We start from the raw sequence: 14,912 nt of genomic DNA on the forward strand, positions 1-14,912 counted from the left end.
CCCTGTTTGTGCAATTTGGTGTGTTTGTGCTTTGTCTTGTGCTGGTGCGGTGCACGAGACTTGTGCCGTGTCTTTCCATGTTGTGCCTTGTGTTGTGCCACTCATTTGTGCATTGATAGATGTAGTTGTTAACTCTTCTAGCTACGTATCAAGAGGTAAAGCCATGACTAGATGATAAACATTACCACCTTCAGATTTGTAGTCTTTCCCTCTTGATCCAAATATTTCAGCTGCAAAATATTGGTTACTCTCTGCAGGAACTTCATGATTTGTGACAGCTTTGTAGTAGCGACCGTCCTCATCTACATAGAGGGTACCAATTTGCCGTTTCCCATCTTGAGCTTTGTTCAGAAAAATACTTGGAGGATATGCGTAGAGTTCTGTAAGTTGATCCTTGTACAACAATTCTATCTCATTGTTGATGTATTTTCCGTGCCTCATGTAGATTGATCCCAGACAGTCTTCCATGAAATCTGGATGTGGGTGTAGTACATTCTTCACTGTTTCAACCTCCATATATTGAGATGTCCGAGTTTCCTTTGTATCTTTCTTTGTCTTGATGTACAAATTCCGATTGACATCCTCATAGCATGGCAGTCCTTTGTAGTGGCCAATTAGATAGAGCCAAATTTGCTCTCTTGTAATTTCTGTGGATGTTCTTGAAGCTTCGTCTCGACTGGTCTAATTCTTTTGAGATGCCATTGCTTTCGTCTTGACTCCCTTGTTGTACCTGTTCAGTGATAGCTCTAATTTCTTCCCTCAATGCTAATAAAAATTATTAGCACCCTTGTGTCGGTCTTTTTCACTTGAGGTCCTTTAGCTTTTGTGGATGCCTTAATCTCTAAGTTTTCTGAATTGGGCTTTGCTTGCACTGCTTGAACTTCTTAGCTCCCTTGCTTGCCAAGGCTGATACTGACTTGTCTGGCTGCTTACTTTGCCTAGAGCTTTTTAGCAGGCCTCGATCTATTGGAAGCACTGTGATAAGTTATGCAACTTACCACTATACTGCAACGAGTGCTCCCTTCGTAGCGATTCTTGAGTCGAGCTAACCTGTGTTCACTTTAGCACACAATCTGCAAAATTCTATTTAGCTGGCAAACTTTTTCACAATGAATGCAAAAATTCTTGATGTGCCTTTGACGGCCACACTTGTTCCGTGGGCTCGGAAGTGACTTTCAAGTTCGCTTTTAGCTGAACTAAACTTAAGCTAGCACAAGAGAATTATGCACAAGTTGCAGTGATTTGCTAGCAAAAATCTTGTGGTAAAGTTCTCCAAAACTTGCGACTATTGTTGCAAAATCAAGAGTCCTTGTGTATGGTCTTACTGCTACCAGATTTGTGTATGGACGCTCAAATTTTACACTAGGCCGTAGTTAACTTTTACACCTTCTCGCGGGTGACCAATGGTTTTCCCAAAAGATAATTTCAATCTGCTAACTTAGCAGTCTTTAATGGTCAATTAGAAGGCCTAGAGACCAAATCTAGTTTCAAATTTCAGCTTCTCGATGATGAAAATCTCACATGCACTCGTGTCCACTCTAGGTCGATTTGAGCGGTCTGTTCTAGAGCCTGGGTTGACTCTAGCCGATGACCTCGCTTATGGCTCACTAGCCCCTCTCCTAGGGAAAAGTCAAAACTATGTTCAAAATCGTGACCGTTTTCTCACAATTCTTTCGAACTGTTGGTTTTAGACACTCCTGACTTCCATATGCATTTTGAGGCCTTAAACGATGTTTGTTTTTCAAAGTTGACCTAAATGGTTGCCAAAGTCATACATTTAGTTCAAGTTTTGCTCTAAGATCTGTAGTGTCGCTCTCAGGCTATGTTTTGATATAAAAACTTTTCCAATCCAATACTGTTTGTGAAAGTTATGGCCAAAATAGTGAAATGCAGTTTAGAATGGTCAAAATGAGTCCAAATTCAATTATAAAAGAAGATTTGGGATCTCTGTGACACTGTGAACCTGTATGGTCAAAATTATAGTTGGACCCTAAAACTGGCCTGGAGACATCCTACGGGTAGGATGTCTTTTTGCTCAGAATTGAATAAAATTTGGTCCAGAGACTCCCCTTGGGTCTAGCAACACAGTGGTATGGTCAGATTTGGGTTTGGATGCCAAAAGCTCCCAAAGCTAGCTATTCTTGCCTTTGTCTGGTACAAAACGCTAAAATTCGCTTAATCTTCAATTTTACTCATCCAATTGAGATGAAACTTGTCACATACACTCAATACAACATTTAGAACATGCATATGATGTCAACTTATGGTTCGGTTTCAAAATCACCCCTTGTACACAATTTGGGTAGGATGTCTAGCAATTCTCGTCTTTTACCTTTTGGAAGCCGAAATAAGGTCAAACTCCTCGTTTGAGAGTGAAAATAGGGTAAAACCTACCCTCTGAACACACTGATGGTCTCAGAATTCCCAAATTCCTGCCCAAAAACCCCCTAGAGACATACTACGCCCTAATTTTTTTTTGCTCCGAATGAAGTAAGATTTGGTTCAAAGGTTCCCCTTGAGTCTAGCAACACCTAGGTATGCTCAGAATTTCATTTGAATGTCAAAATCACTCCCAACACGCAATTTGTAAAATTTTCGCTTTCTGATTTTGCCTTTTGACTTTTGGACATCAAAAACATGGGAAAACACTCAACTCAACACGTACTTAGAGTAAAACCTACCCTCTGAACACAGTGGTGGTCTCAGAATTCCCAAATTCTTGCCCAATAACCCCATGGAGACATACTACGCCCTAATTTTTTTCTGCTCAGAATGAAGCAAGATCTAGTCCAGAGATTCTCCTCAAGTCTAGCAACACAGTGATATGCTCAGAAATTCAATTGGATGTCAAAATCATCCAAAACGGCTCTTCCGGACACAATCTTTCCAAAAACGCTAAAGTCCACTTCACCCCAGTTTAAGTGTCCAAATGAGATGAAACTTGGTAGACACCCTTAGAAACACTTTTAGAACATGTGTATGAAGTTAGCTTGGTTTAGGTCTCTCAATCACTCCCCAACATCAAATGGGTAGGATGTCTGGTATTCACCGTCTTTTGCCTTTTTGAAGCCGAAATAAGGTCAAACTCCTCATTTCAAGGTGTACATAGGGTAAAACCCACCCAATGAACACTCTGGTAGCCTTAAAATTTCCAAATTCCTGCCCCAAATGGCCCTGGAGACATCCTACGTCCAAATTTTCTTTTTCTCAGAATGAAGTAAGATCTGGTTCAAAGGTTCCCCTTGGTGTGTTGATTCCCAATATGTCCAAATTTGGTGATTTTGACAACTTTGAGCTAGTCAAACACTCAAGATTTTGCTTCAGATTCTAGGGTTTCCTCAAGCTGTTTACCCATTCAAATGATTTCCAATTTTGTCCAAACTTGGTGTGAAGGCTTCTTTTATGCTAAGAAACACTTTGGTTTGGTCAAAAATTGGTTTGGGCCCCCAAATCTAGCCTTGAGACATCCTACGCGTAGGATGTCTATCTGCTCCAAATGATCCAATTTTTGTCCCACTTAATCCCCTAGATCCTGGAAACACTGTGGTGATATCAGTTTTACAAAATGTTGCCCCAAAATGGCCCTAGAGACATCGTACACGTAGGATGTCTCTTGCATAATTTTCCTGACTGAAGTATTTCTGATGCTTCTTTATGGTCTCTACACTTGATATCATTCACCAACGACACTCAAAAGCACAACAATCAATCAAAACAAGCACTTTATGAATTTTTCTCGCTTTCTAGCTTTGCCTTTTGACTTTTGGACACCAAAAACATGTAAAAACACTTAACTCAACATGCTCTTAGGGTAAAACATACCCACTGAACACAATGGTGACCTCAAAATTTTCAAAATCTTCACAATTTTACCTCTAGAGACATCCTACGCGTAGGATGTCCCTAATGACAGAATTGTGATTTTTCCAGTTCTAACTTTCTCTTAAGCTCTGCCAACCCCTTTGGACTACTCACAACAATTATCAATCATCAAGTAAGCATCCAAATGTAATTTTACTTTTTCCTTGATTTTATGTTTTCACAACTTTGATGAGCCTAGTAGCAAATAAGACATGCATGATATGCTCAAGATCAAAATCAGTACGTCCTACTTACTCTACTCCTACTCATCACATGGGATGGTGAAGTTTTTGATGGTCAAGTCTCTTTCTAGCCTCACACAGACTCTCTAGCTGACTTTTCACCTCTTCCGCCTCACCAAGTCCCCATCAATCCACACCTATCTCCTACCTAATACTACCTAAGGCGAAGGATCTAGGCTAGACACACGCTCCCTAGACTCCCTCTAAGACCAAAAGAGTCCACCACTCTCTGATCCTATCTAAAAGAATGAATATACTCTGGCAAGCCAGAGGGACCTCTATCCTCAAGGACTAGTTTTGGTCACCTACTTAGGGCCCTCATCCCCGGCAGCGGCGCTAATGTTGGCGGATACGCCGCGATGAACGTCAGCATAGCGAGAACTCACCTAACATATAATGTCAACTGAGGACAAAGCTCGACCCGCAGGTGCGTGGAAGCAAGCAAAGGGTGTCAACCTCTACTCGACCAACTAATGACTACTTTCTACAGAGATATCAAATCTACATGCCATTGGTTCTGTGAATGTGAGAGTCTCCTATGATGCTACCGCAAGCCAAAAGCCCATCAAACGATCTCAAAACTTCACAAAACTCAAGGGAAGTCCTACACACACTGGAAGGCCGCTATCCCTTAAGTCTTTGACCACAAATCCTAACCCAATACCCTCCGTGCAAAAAACGCGTAGTATGTGTGGTCGGATTTTATAGGTCACTATTTCTAAAATCTAACATGCCTAATGCGTAACTCTACTCGCTTTGATCGCGTGGATATGCTGAAATGCAAAAACGGACAATGTTTACTCACCAAAACTCCAAAAGTAGCTCGTGGGTGAATCTGCCAAAACTCAGACGAACACGCGTGATATAAGCATCAACGCGTAGCTCTCCTTGTGGGCAACACGTTGCTGCTCTCCGTTTGCGATTCCGACCACCGTAGCTCTTGTAGCACACACACACACACTCTCACTCTCTTGCAGTCTCCCAGTCGACACAGAAGATAAGATTATTAGAAGTCTCCTTTACAAAGCTTTAGGTTTTGGTTTATATACTAAGCCTTAGAAAACCTAATGTCCGACCAAAATGACTTGATTTGTCCCTAGGCTCCTATAGAGCTTAATTACAACGCCGTGAGCTAGCTTTGATCATCCAACAAGCATCTGCGGCCAAAATACAATTGCCGACTAAAATATGAAGTTCCTGTATGGCTCAAAATGATAATAACGGGATATTTGATGATGTCCATGAGCTTGTATCTTCACATTACAACATCCATCTTCATCTTCATCACTTCATCAACATCTTCATATGGAATCTTTAGAGAATCTTTGAGGAATTTTCATGGAATCTTTGTGGAAGCGTTGTTGAAAGGTTGGCCTATTCGATGATGTCCATGAGCTTGTATCTTCACATTATAGCATCCATCTTCATATTCATCACTTCATCATCATCTTCATATGGAATCTTTAGAGAATCTTTGAGGAATATTCATGGAATCTTTGTGGAAGCGTCGTTGAAAGGTTGGCCTGTCAATATTCATATCACCTTGTGACAAATATAGATGGATGTCACCTTTGTAGCTTGCATCCGTATCATAGGTATCCACAAACTACTCACTCGTTCTTCTTTTATTGATTCAAAGGTCTTATCAACCTTTATTCTTGGAGCAATAGTTTTGTCTTGAGTGGACATTTCGAGAACATCTAGTGTGAAGACTTGTGCACCCTGCTCTATTGTAGTTGGTACGTTGGAAGCTTCCATTCTTGAAAAAAAAAAAAACAATTTAAGAAGATAAACGAGGAGCATGGTTTTAACTTAAAATATATATTAATATGTGCAGGTGAGGCTCGAACTTAAGTCTGAGCCAAAGGTGTTGTTCTATGTCCTTGCAAGCCAAGCCATAAGGCTGTCATGAGGGTATCCTTGGAAGCTATGCCATTCTAGCATATACAAAGCGAGGCTTGAAATTAAGCTTGAGTTTAAAAGTGAAGCTTTATGAATTTTGTGGCCAAAAGGATGTCATGAGGCTAGCCTTGCATGGTAGTGCTACACTAGCATATGAAAAGGAAGCTCAAACTAAAGTTTGAGCCAAAAAGTGATGTTTTATGCCTTGGTAGCTCAAACTTAAATTCAATCCTAAAGGTGTTATTCTATGCCCTTGGTATCCACAAGGAAGTCATGAGGCTAGCCTTGCATCCTAGCGCTACACTAGCATATACATGCAAGCCTCAAACTTTAGTTTGAGCCTAAAGGTGTTGTTCTATGCCCTTGGTAACCACAAGGATGGCATGAGGTTATCCTTGCATGATTGTGCTACACTAGCATATGAAGGAAAGCCTCTTGCCCTTGGTAGTCACAAGGATGTCATGAGGCTAGCCTTGCAATTGAGGCTACACTAGCATGATTGTGCTACACTAGCATATGAAGGAAAGCCTCTTGCCCTTGGTAGTCACAAGGATGTCATGAGGCTAGCCTTGCAATTGAGGCTCACATTTAAGTTTGAGTCTCTTGCCCTTGGTAGCCACAAGGATGTCATGAGGCTCATCTCATATGCTAGCCATACACTAGCATATGCGCTTGATCTTTGAAATGAAGTTTGAGTCTAAAGATGTTTTTCTATGCCCTTGGTAGCCACAAGGATGTCATGAGCCTAGCCTTGCATGATAGTGCTATAATAGCATATGCAGATGAGTTTTAAACCCAGGTTCAAACATAGTATTGGCTAGCTTGTACTTCTTGCAAACTTGTTCCCAGGATAACTTTTCCCTTGTCATATTAAAGAAGAATGAGATTATTGATTATTTCAACACTCAATCTATTTTTAACTTCCAAGCCTTCTCATCCATGTCCATTCTATGTGTCCTTCTTTAGGAAAATGGTTTTTTTTCAGGATTGTATTTTGCAGTTCAAGAACTTCACTACTCTCAAGGCCTAAAATGCTCTTGAACAATGTAGGTCCTAGCATTATTGTGCTTGGTGCTTGTCAAATCGACCCACCCTTCATAGTTAGAATTAGGATTTTCATTGAATTCAACCTTCGTCAATCATTTCTCCCTTTGTATTTGCAAGTATGCCTTAAGCATATTGTTTCATAATCTTGACCCAATTCTTCCATATATCCTCATCATATAGAAGCAAATGCAAATTGGTTTTGGCAAATCCCTTTTGAAGTGTGCTCTGTGGTCTCAACAAAGGTCTACAAAATTGCAAATTTCAATAATCATTATGACAAGGCATGCTAGGATTGATCTTAAATTCATTTAAATATATTAGCTTGTGGAGTCGAGGCTCAAATTCAAGTTCAAGCCTCGCTTACTAGATTGAATTATGTGTTGATATGCTCACATACATCTATGCAAAGTCCAAAATACATGGGCATATGTAAGAGAGACTCAAACTTAAGTTCAAACTATACTTTGTTTTAAACAAGTTCATGGAGAGCATGCTTGAATCAATGATACTCTCCCACTTACAAGTCCATATTGATGAAAGGCTCACATTCATATTTTTAGAGAATCAAATAAGTACCTTCTAAGACTCAAAGTCCTTTTTGGTTTGGTTTATGCAAGGTGATGGTTTAGAAGGTATACCATTTGCATGCCATTGTGCTTGTGTTTGCATCAATTGGTCAAGAAAGGGCTCCTTTTGCATTGACTTTTCAACAGATAGATTCACATCTTTGGAGATTTCAGGAGAGATCTTTGGTGGGCAATTGAGAATAATGTGTGATTGTCTATATTTGAAATATTCATACAATCAAGGGGTAACCTTTGCAACTTGTGCACCTTTTAAACATTTTGTCCCAATGTTCTAATAGTCAACATTGTGGACGTCCTCTTTTGCAAGTTTGTCAAGAGGAAATTTGGTGGAAGGATCAAAATTGCCAATATCTCTTCTTGCTTTGGTTCTTGAATGAAGTCTAAAGTCAAAATCCTCACCCAATCTAGATTTAATCTTTTGTACACATAGTTTGATGGAGAAAAAAAACACCTTGTCATGTCAATGTTAAAGACTTAATTTATCCCAAAAGCGTAGTATTCCTTCTTGGTTCTGAGGAGGTCCGTGCCTGGTTATCTTCTGTTAGAGTTTCAATATCTCTTGTCTTTTTCACTCTTTTTCATCTTTCTCTTTGCTATTTTTGGTCGATCTTCTTCAATAGTATAATCATATTGTACCTTTCTTTTCCTTGTGAGTCCTTGTGCCTCTTGCTCTTATGAACCTTTTGATGCATTTAAACTGGGGACCTTTGGTGAACTAATGGTGGTAACAACCTTCTTTCTTTTCATGCTTTAAAGAGCTTCCATGAGCACCTCTTGATGCATTTGCGTGCACTCCTAACTATGGCTTTCCCTGTCTTCTCCGCAACTTTCTTAGCTAGGACCCCTGCTGGTTTCTTTTCTAGGCACATTCAAGGTGTGCTTTATATTCATTGAATCTTCTATGCACAATCCACACTTGAGTCTTCTTGATTAGTAAGGTTGGATATCTTCAATCCTAATAACTTTACAATATACTTTTATTTTCCTAGGTTGCTACCATTCATTTTTGCTACATGGGAAGTACCCAATGATAAGCAAAAAAAGTTTATTGTGGATCCTTTGAAGCCATTCATTTTAGAGACGGATGCCAGTAATCGTGTTATTGGAGCAGTCCTTCTACAGGAGGGAAGGCCAATTGCATTTAAAAGCAAAAAGCTTGATTCAACCCAGCAAAATTATTCTCCTTATGAAAGAGAACTCTATGCAATGGTGTCAGCCTTGAGACTTGGCGACATTAATTGTATGGGGCACAATTTGAAATTGTGTTTGACCATGAAAGCATAAAATGGTTTACACAACAATTTGATTTGAAGGGTCGAAACGCCAGGTGGATTGAGATTCTTCAAGAGTATGATGCTAAGCTCCGGTATCATAAAGGACACTATAATGTGGTAGCTAATGCTCTTAGTTGAATACCTGAGATCAACTCCCTTCTCTTTACCGAGATATGAAGCGAGTTTTTGGAATCTCTTAAGGAAAAATGTGAGCATGACAAAGCATACTCCAAAGTTTTGGAGCCATGTACAAATGAGGTGTTACCATACACATCTGCTAGTGATGTGTGTGAACACACTTAGGACCGCTAAGGAGTTTTTTCCCTCACTAGGAGGTTTTGCCCCTTTGCATTGCATATACGCCCATCACTCTATGGCTAACTTATCTTTCCACTACACACTAAGTAAAACACTCTCTGTTGCGTGCCTTGGGCTTCCTTCGTCTTCTCCAAGTTGTGTGCGTTTTCTTGCAACCCTAATTCCAACAATTGGTATCAGAGCAGGTTGCATCCTCTCGAGCTTAGTCGCGAGTAGCTCTAGCACACACCTGTTCACTTTCTTTGACTTCTGTGAGCTTTCGTGATCGTTTGTAGGTCAACAATTTTTTTTGGGTAAGCTCTAAGAGCTTGGTCTGCTCATAATTTTGATTTGGGCTCATTTTGATCTCCGTTGCACATGCTATTTCATCATTTTGTGCAAAAATTCAGTCAGTGCCATTTTTTTGCATAACAGGTCCCTTACGGTCTTCTACGATTTGTGCTATTTAGCATGTGTTATTCCCACTTTGTTTCTCCTCTTCTCGGGCATTTTTCACATCGATGCAGGCATTCGCCATGGCCGACAACAACACAGATGTGTTCAAGATGTTTGCTGCTGAGGACAAATTGGATGGGTTCAATTAGCCTATGTGGGCTTACATGATGCAACATGTTCTTGTTTCAAAGGGTGTCTGGAATATTGTGCAAGGCATTGATGTACGTTCTGGTTCTGAGGATGTTGCAGGTCTTGCTACAAGGATTTCTACTATTAGAGTTGTTTTGCCTACGACAGAACAAGCTCGTTGGGATGTAAAAGATACGTAGGCTCATATATTGATTGCGTTGTCTGTGAAGTGTACTATTACTCCTCACATTCATTCAATGAAATCTACAAAACAGGCTTGGGATATTCTGGCTGGTCTTTATGCAAGTCGCAATGCGAAAAAAATTGCATTGCTGCATAAAGAGCTGGAGTCAAAGATTATGCATGAGGAAGATGATATGGACACTTTCCTTGCTGGTGTCAAGGATATCAATGAGAAACTTATTTTTGCACGTGAAGTCATTTCAGACAGCTAGATTGTTCTTGATGCCTTTCCAGATTCTTACCAGACTTTTGCTAGTACTTGGAGACTTATGACTCAAGGAAATCCCGAAGTTGTCAAGTTTGATGCATTGTGCACATTGATATTGCAAGAGTCACTTTATTAAAAAAAAAGGACTAGCGTGCAGTTGAAGAAGCCTTTAATGCTTCTCACATAAAAGGTGGTAACAACAACATAGCCACTTCTCATGGTTCTTCTGTGAGTGGTAAATCAACTATTCCTAATGCTTTTGTTGGCAGCAATTCGTCTAGCAATTTTGGTGATAAGGGTAAAAAGAAGATGCATTGCCATTATTGTAAAGCTAATGATCACTTGATCAAGCATTGTCCCCAAGTTGAAGGCCAAATAGGCTAAAAAGAAAGAGGGTGGTTCCATTGGAAACACTACAAATGCAGCTATTGTTGAGTCTTCTGTGAAAGGAGACTGTGATGCTAATGTTGATGTAGAATGGGCTTTTAGTGCAAAGTGCACTTATGATCCTAATGTCCAGGATGCATGTTTGCCAGTTGCTGCAGATGCTCAAGTGTGGTGGTGCTACAAAGCACATTACTTCTCATCGTGACTTGTTGACCTCTCTCGAGGATGTCCCTCAAGGGAATTCAGCTACTTGTGCCGACAATACCTCTTATCCGGTTCAAGGAGTTGGAAAGATTGTGCTTATTGCTGCAAATGGAATTTCTTTCATACTTGTTGATGCACTTTATGTACCTAGGATCAAGAAGAATCTTTTGTCTGTATCCGCGCTTGCTAGACTTGGTCTTGTAGTCAAGTTGTGGATGATAGATGTACAATACATGATCTATATTTGGTCATGAAATTGTTGTATCTGGCATTTTATGGCGTGGGTTGTATAAGATCACTTTGTATGACAAGTGTGGGCACAATTTTGCAAATGTAGTTGTGGACTCAAAGGCTATTCATATACAAAACTTTGGCATGCACATTTTGGACATCTGAATTTTACCAATTTGTTGTGTTTGCAGAAATTTGATACGGTTGCTTCTTTGCCACCTCTTGAAGCACCTGTAGAACATGATTGTGAAGGATTTATTTTGGATAAGATGCAGCGTTCAAAGTTTTCAAAGGATGGTTTAGTTAGGGCCACATGCAGGTTGCAGCTTTTGCATAGTGATGTTTGTGGGTCCATGCAAACTTTGTCCTTGGGCAATTACCTTTACTTCGTGACTTTCATTGATGATTACTCCAGGCATTCATGATATTTTTTCTCAAAGAAAAGTTCGAAGTTTTTATGTGCTTCAAACAATTTTTGGCTATGGCTAAAAATGTCTCGAAATGTACTATGGGCACCCTTCGTTTTGATTGAGGGGGGGAGTTTATGTCTCATGAATTTAATGCATTTTTGGCCAGTCGTGGGATAAAACACCAATGTAGAGTGCCTTATACGCCTCAACAAAATGGTATTGATGAGAGGAAAAACAGGTCACTTATGGAAATGGCACGATGTATGGTCAAAAGTCAAGCTTTTCCGCATTCGTTTTGGCTTGAGTCCATCATGTGTGCCACTTATGTACTTAACATGTGTCCTAAAAAATCTTTGTAGTCTATGACTCCATATGAAGCATGGCATGATAGAAAGTCTTCTATTGAGCACACGAGTGTTTTTGGCTGTTTGGCATATGCTTTGGTGCCACAAACACAGCGCAAGAAACTGGATGATAAGGCTGTCAAATGTTATTTTGTTGGTTATAGTGCTGAAAGTAAAGGTTACAGGTTGTATCATCCACAAACAAAGTGTATTCTGGTTTCACGGGATGTTGTGCTGTAGAAAATTCTAATCAACCCTTGCTGTCATGTACTAGAGACAGTAATGTAACCTCACAAGATATTTATGACACTTTTTTGCCTCTTTTCATGGAAGTTCAAATGTTAATTCCTATGAGGCAAATGTACAACCTATGGGGGTTTTTGAAAATGTTAGAAATCAGCCTATTACTGATGCAGATTACATGATGTACTTGATGAGGAAAGGCCTGAAAATGAGCAGGCTAGAGGTATGCCAAAATGGTTGGTGCATACATTGCATGATAGTAAATTGGATGCACCTTTGTCTAGTCACACTCGTTCAGGCTCTCACCATGCATCTTATGCATCAAATTGTTATGCTTTGGTTGTGTCTAGCTTACATGATGTTGAGGAACCTCTATGTTTTGATGAAGCACAAAATTCAAGAAATTGGATGGCTCCCATGCAATCAGATTATGTAATTTGACTCTTGGAAAAAAGGCCATTGGTACGAAGTGGGTTTACAAGTTAAAATGCAAGCCGGATGGTGAGATTGATTGCTATGAGGCTCGACTTGTTGCTAAGGGTTATGCACAAGAACATGGCATAGATTATGAAGAGACTTTTGCTCCAACTTTTTGTATGACTATTGTGCATTTTCTATGTGCATTGGCATCTCATTTTGGTTGGAATGTACATTAATCAGACATTGTTACTGATTTCTGGAATGGTGACATATTTGAGGAAGTTTATGTAACACAGTCTCAGGGTTTTGTCAAGGAAGGACGAGGATAAGGTGTGCAAATGTAACAAAGATTTGTATGGGTTGAAGCAATCTCCTTGGGCTTAGTATGAGAAGGCTGACACTCACTTGGTCAAATGACGCTTTCATAACAGTCCAACAGAAAGCACATTGTATGTAAAGCGTGAGGGTGATGTACTTCTCATTGTACCAAATGAGAGATATATTGCTGAATTTAAGGCTGATTTGAATGCTACTTTCAAGATGAAAGATTTGGCACTATTGCATCATTACTGGGGTATACAGTTTAAGCAGTGTGATGGTATACAGTTTAAGCAGTGTGATGGTGGTATTGCCTAGTGTCAGAAAAGTTACATAGAGACATTGCTATGTAAGTTTGGACTTCAGGATTGCAAACCTATTGCCACTCCCATGTAAACAGGTTTAAAATTGAGTCTTCATGATGCTGGTGATCCTGCAAATGTCACTCTTTATCAAACTATTGTTGGATGCCTCATTTATGTATGCAACACGAGGCCAGATATTCAGTTGCAGTCTCACAGGTCAGTAGATTCATGCATAGCCTAGGGTCTAAGCATTAGCAGGCTGTCAAGAGGACTTTTTGCTACTTGAGTGACACTTTACATCTTGGCTTGTTTTATCCCAAGGGGAATCATTGCCGCCAATTTTGCATGCTTTTTTGGACTCAGATTGGGCTAGTTGTTTTGACACACGAGTGTCAACAAGTGGTTTTTGTTTCATGCTTGGAAACTCATGCATATCATGGTTGATCAAGAAGCAATCTATTGTGGCCACTTCCAATTATGAGACTAAGTACAAGACAATCTTCACAGCTACAATTGAGTGTGTATGGCTCAGACGCCTTATGGCTGATTTGGGTGTTGGACAAGACACTGCCAACATTATCTACACTGACAGTCAGAGTGCATTGGTAGTTGCACGGAACATAATTTTTCATGCTCGCAAAAAGCACATTGAGGTGCATTACCACTATGTTAGGGAGAGGCTCCTCAAGAGGAGAGATCAACTTGGCTTATGTACCAACACAGGACAACCTTGCAGATCTTTTCACAAAGGCATTGTCTCATGAGAAGTTTGAAGATTTTCACAAAGTTTTGGGCTTACTCCCCTTTGTGGACTGATCATGTCCTCAGGGCATGGCACTTCCCTTTAGTCTATGTGCCAGCTCTCAATCACCGCATCACTCCAAGGGGGATTTGTTACCATATACATGTGGTAGTGATGTGTGTGAACACACTTAGGACCACATGGCATTTTTTCCCTTACTAGGAGGTTTTTCCCCTCGTGCATTGTATATACGCCCATCACTCTAAGGCCAATTTATCTTTCCATTGCACACTAAGTAAAACACTCTCTATTGTGTGCCTTGAGCTTCCTTTGTCTTCTCCAAGCTATGTGTGTTTTCTTGCAACCCTCATTCCAACATGAGAGATCCTTCTCACTCCAATGCTAGTAGTGGGTCTTTTACCTCCACACTCAGTTCTCCTGTATCAAGTGATGAGCTGCAGAGATGGAATAATTTTTCCATCGATGATGGGTACCTACTCCACGAGGGGAGAGTATGTGTACCAACAAATGCAGACATTTGGTGCCAAATTCTTTATGAATGTCACAACAGTTCAAGTGCAAGGCACCACGGTATTAAGAAAACTTACACTCTCCTATGACAATAGTTTTACTTGCCATATTTATATGGTTATGTTCAAGACTATGTCTTGCATTGCTAGAAGTGTCAAGTCAATAAAGCAAAGTGCCTAAAGGCACGATGACTCTTACATCCTTTGGAGATTCCCAATCAAAAATGGGAAAGTATCTCTATGGATTTCATTATGGGTTTACCACAACCACTACTTGACGTCATGACTCGATATGGGTGGTCGTAGACCGGTTGACTAAACTTTGCAAGCTGTTTATTCCAACCAAGCCATCCTAGGCTATTCAACCATTCATGCCAGAGAACTACATCAACTCTTGACATGTTTATAACCTAGAAATGGATTCTCATAGAATGGTGTTGGACTTCCAATGGCACGTCCTTAACTATAGTGTCCAAAAAATCTGATCCTTGCCCCTTACATAAGAGACATAGTATAATTGTGTGTACTTGTG

This window comes from Adiantum capillus-veneris, chromosome 9 (assembly GCF_014529385.1).
Source record: "Adiantum capillus-veneris isolate H3 chromosome 9, ASM1452938v2, whole genome shotgun sequence".
NCBI classification, from domain to species: Eukaryota; Viridiplantae; Streptophyta; class Polypodiopsida; order Polypodiales; family Pteridaceae; genus Adiantum; species Adiantum capillus-veneris.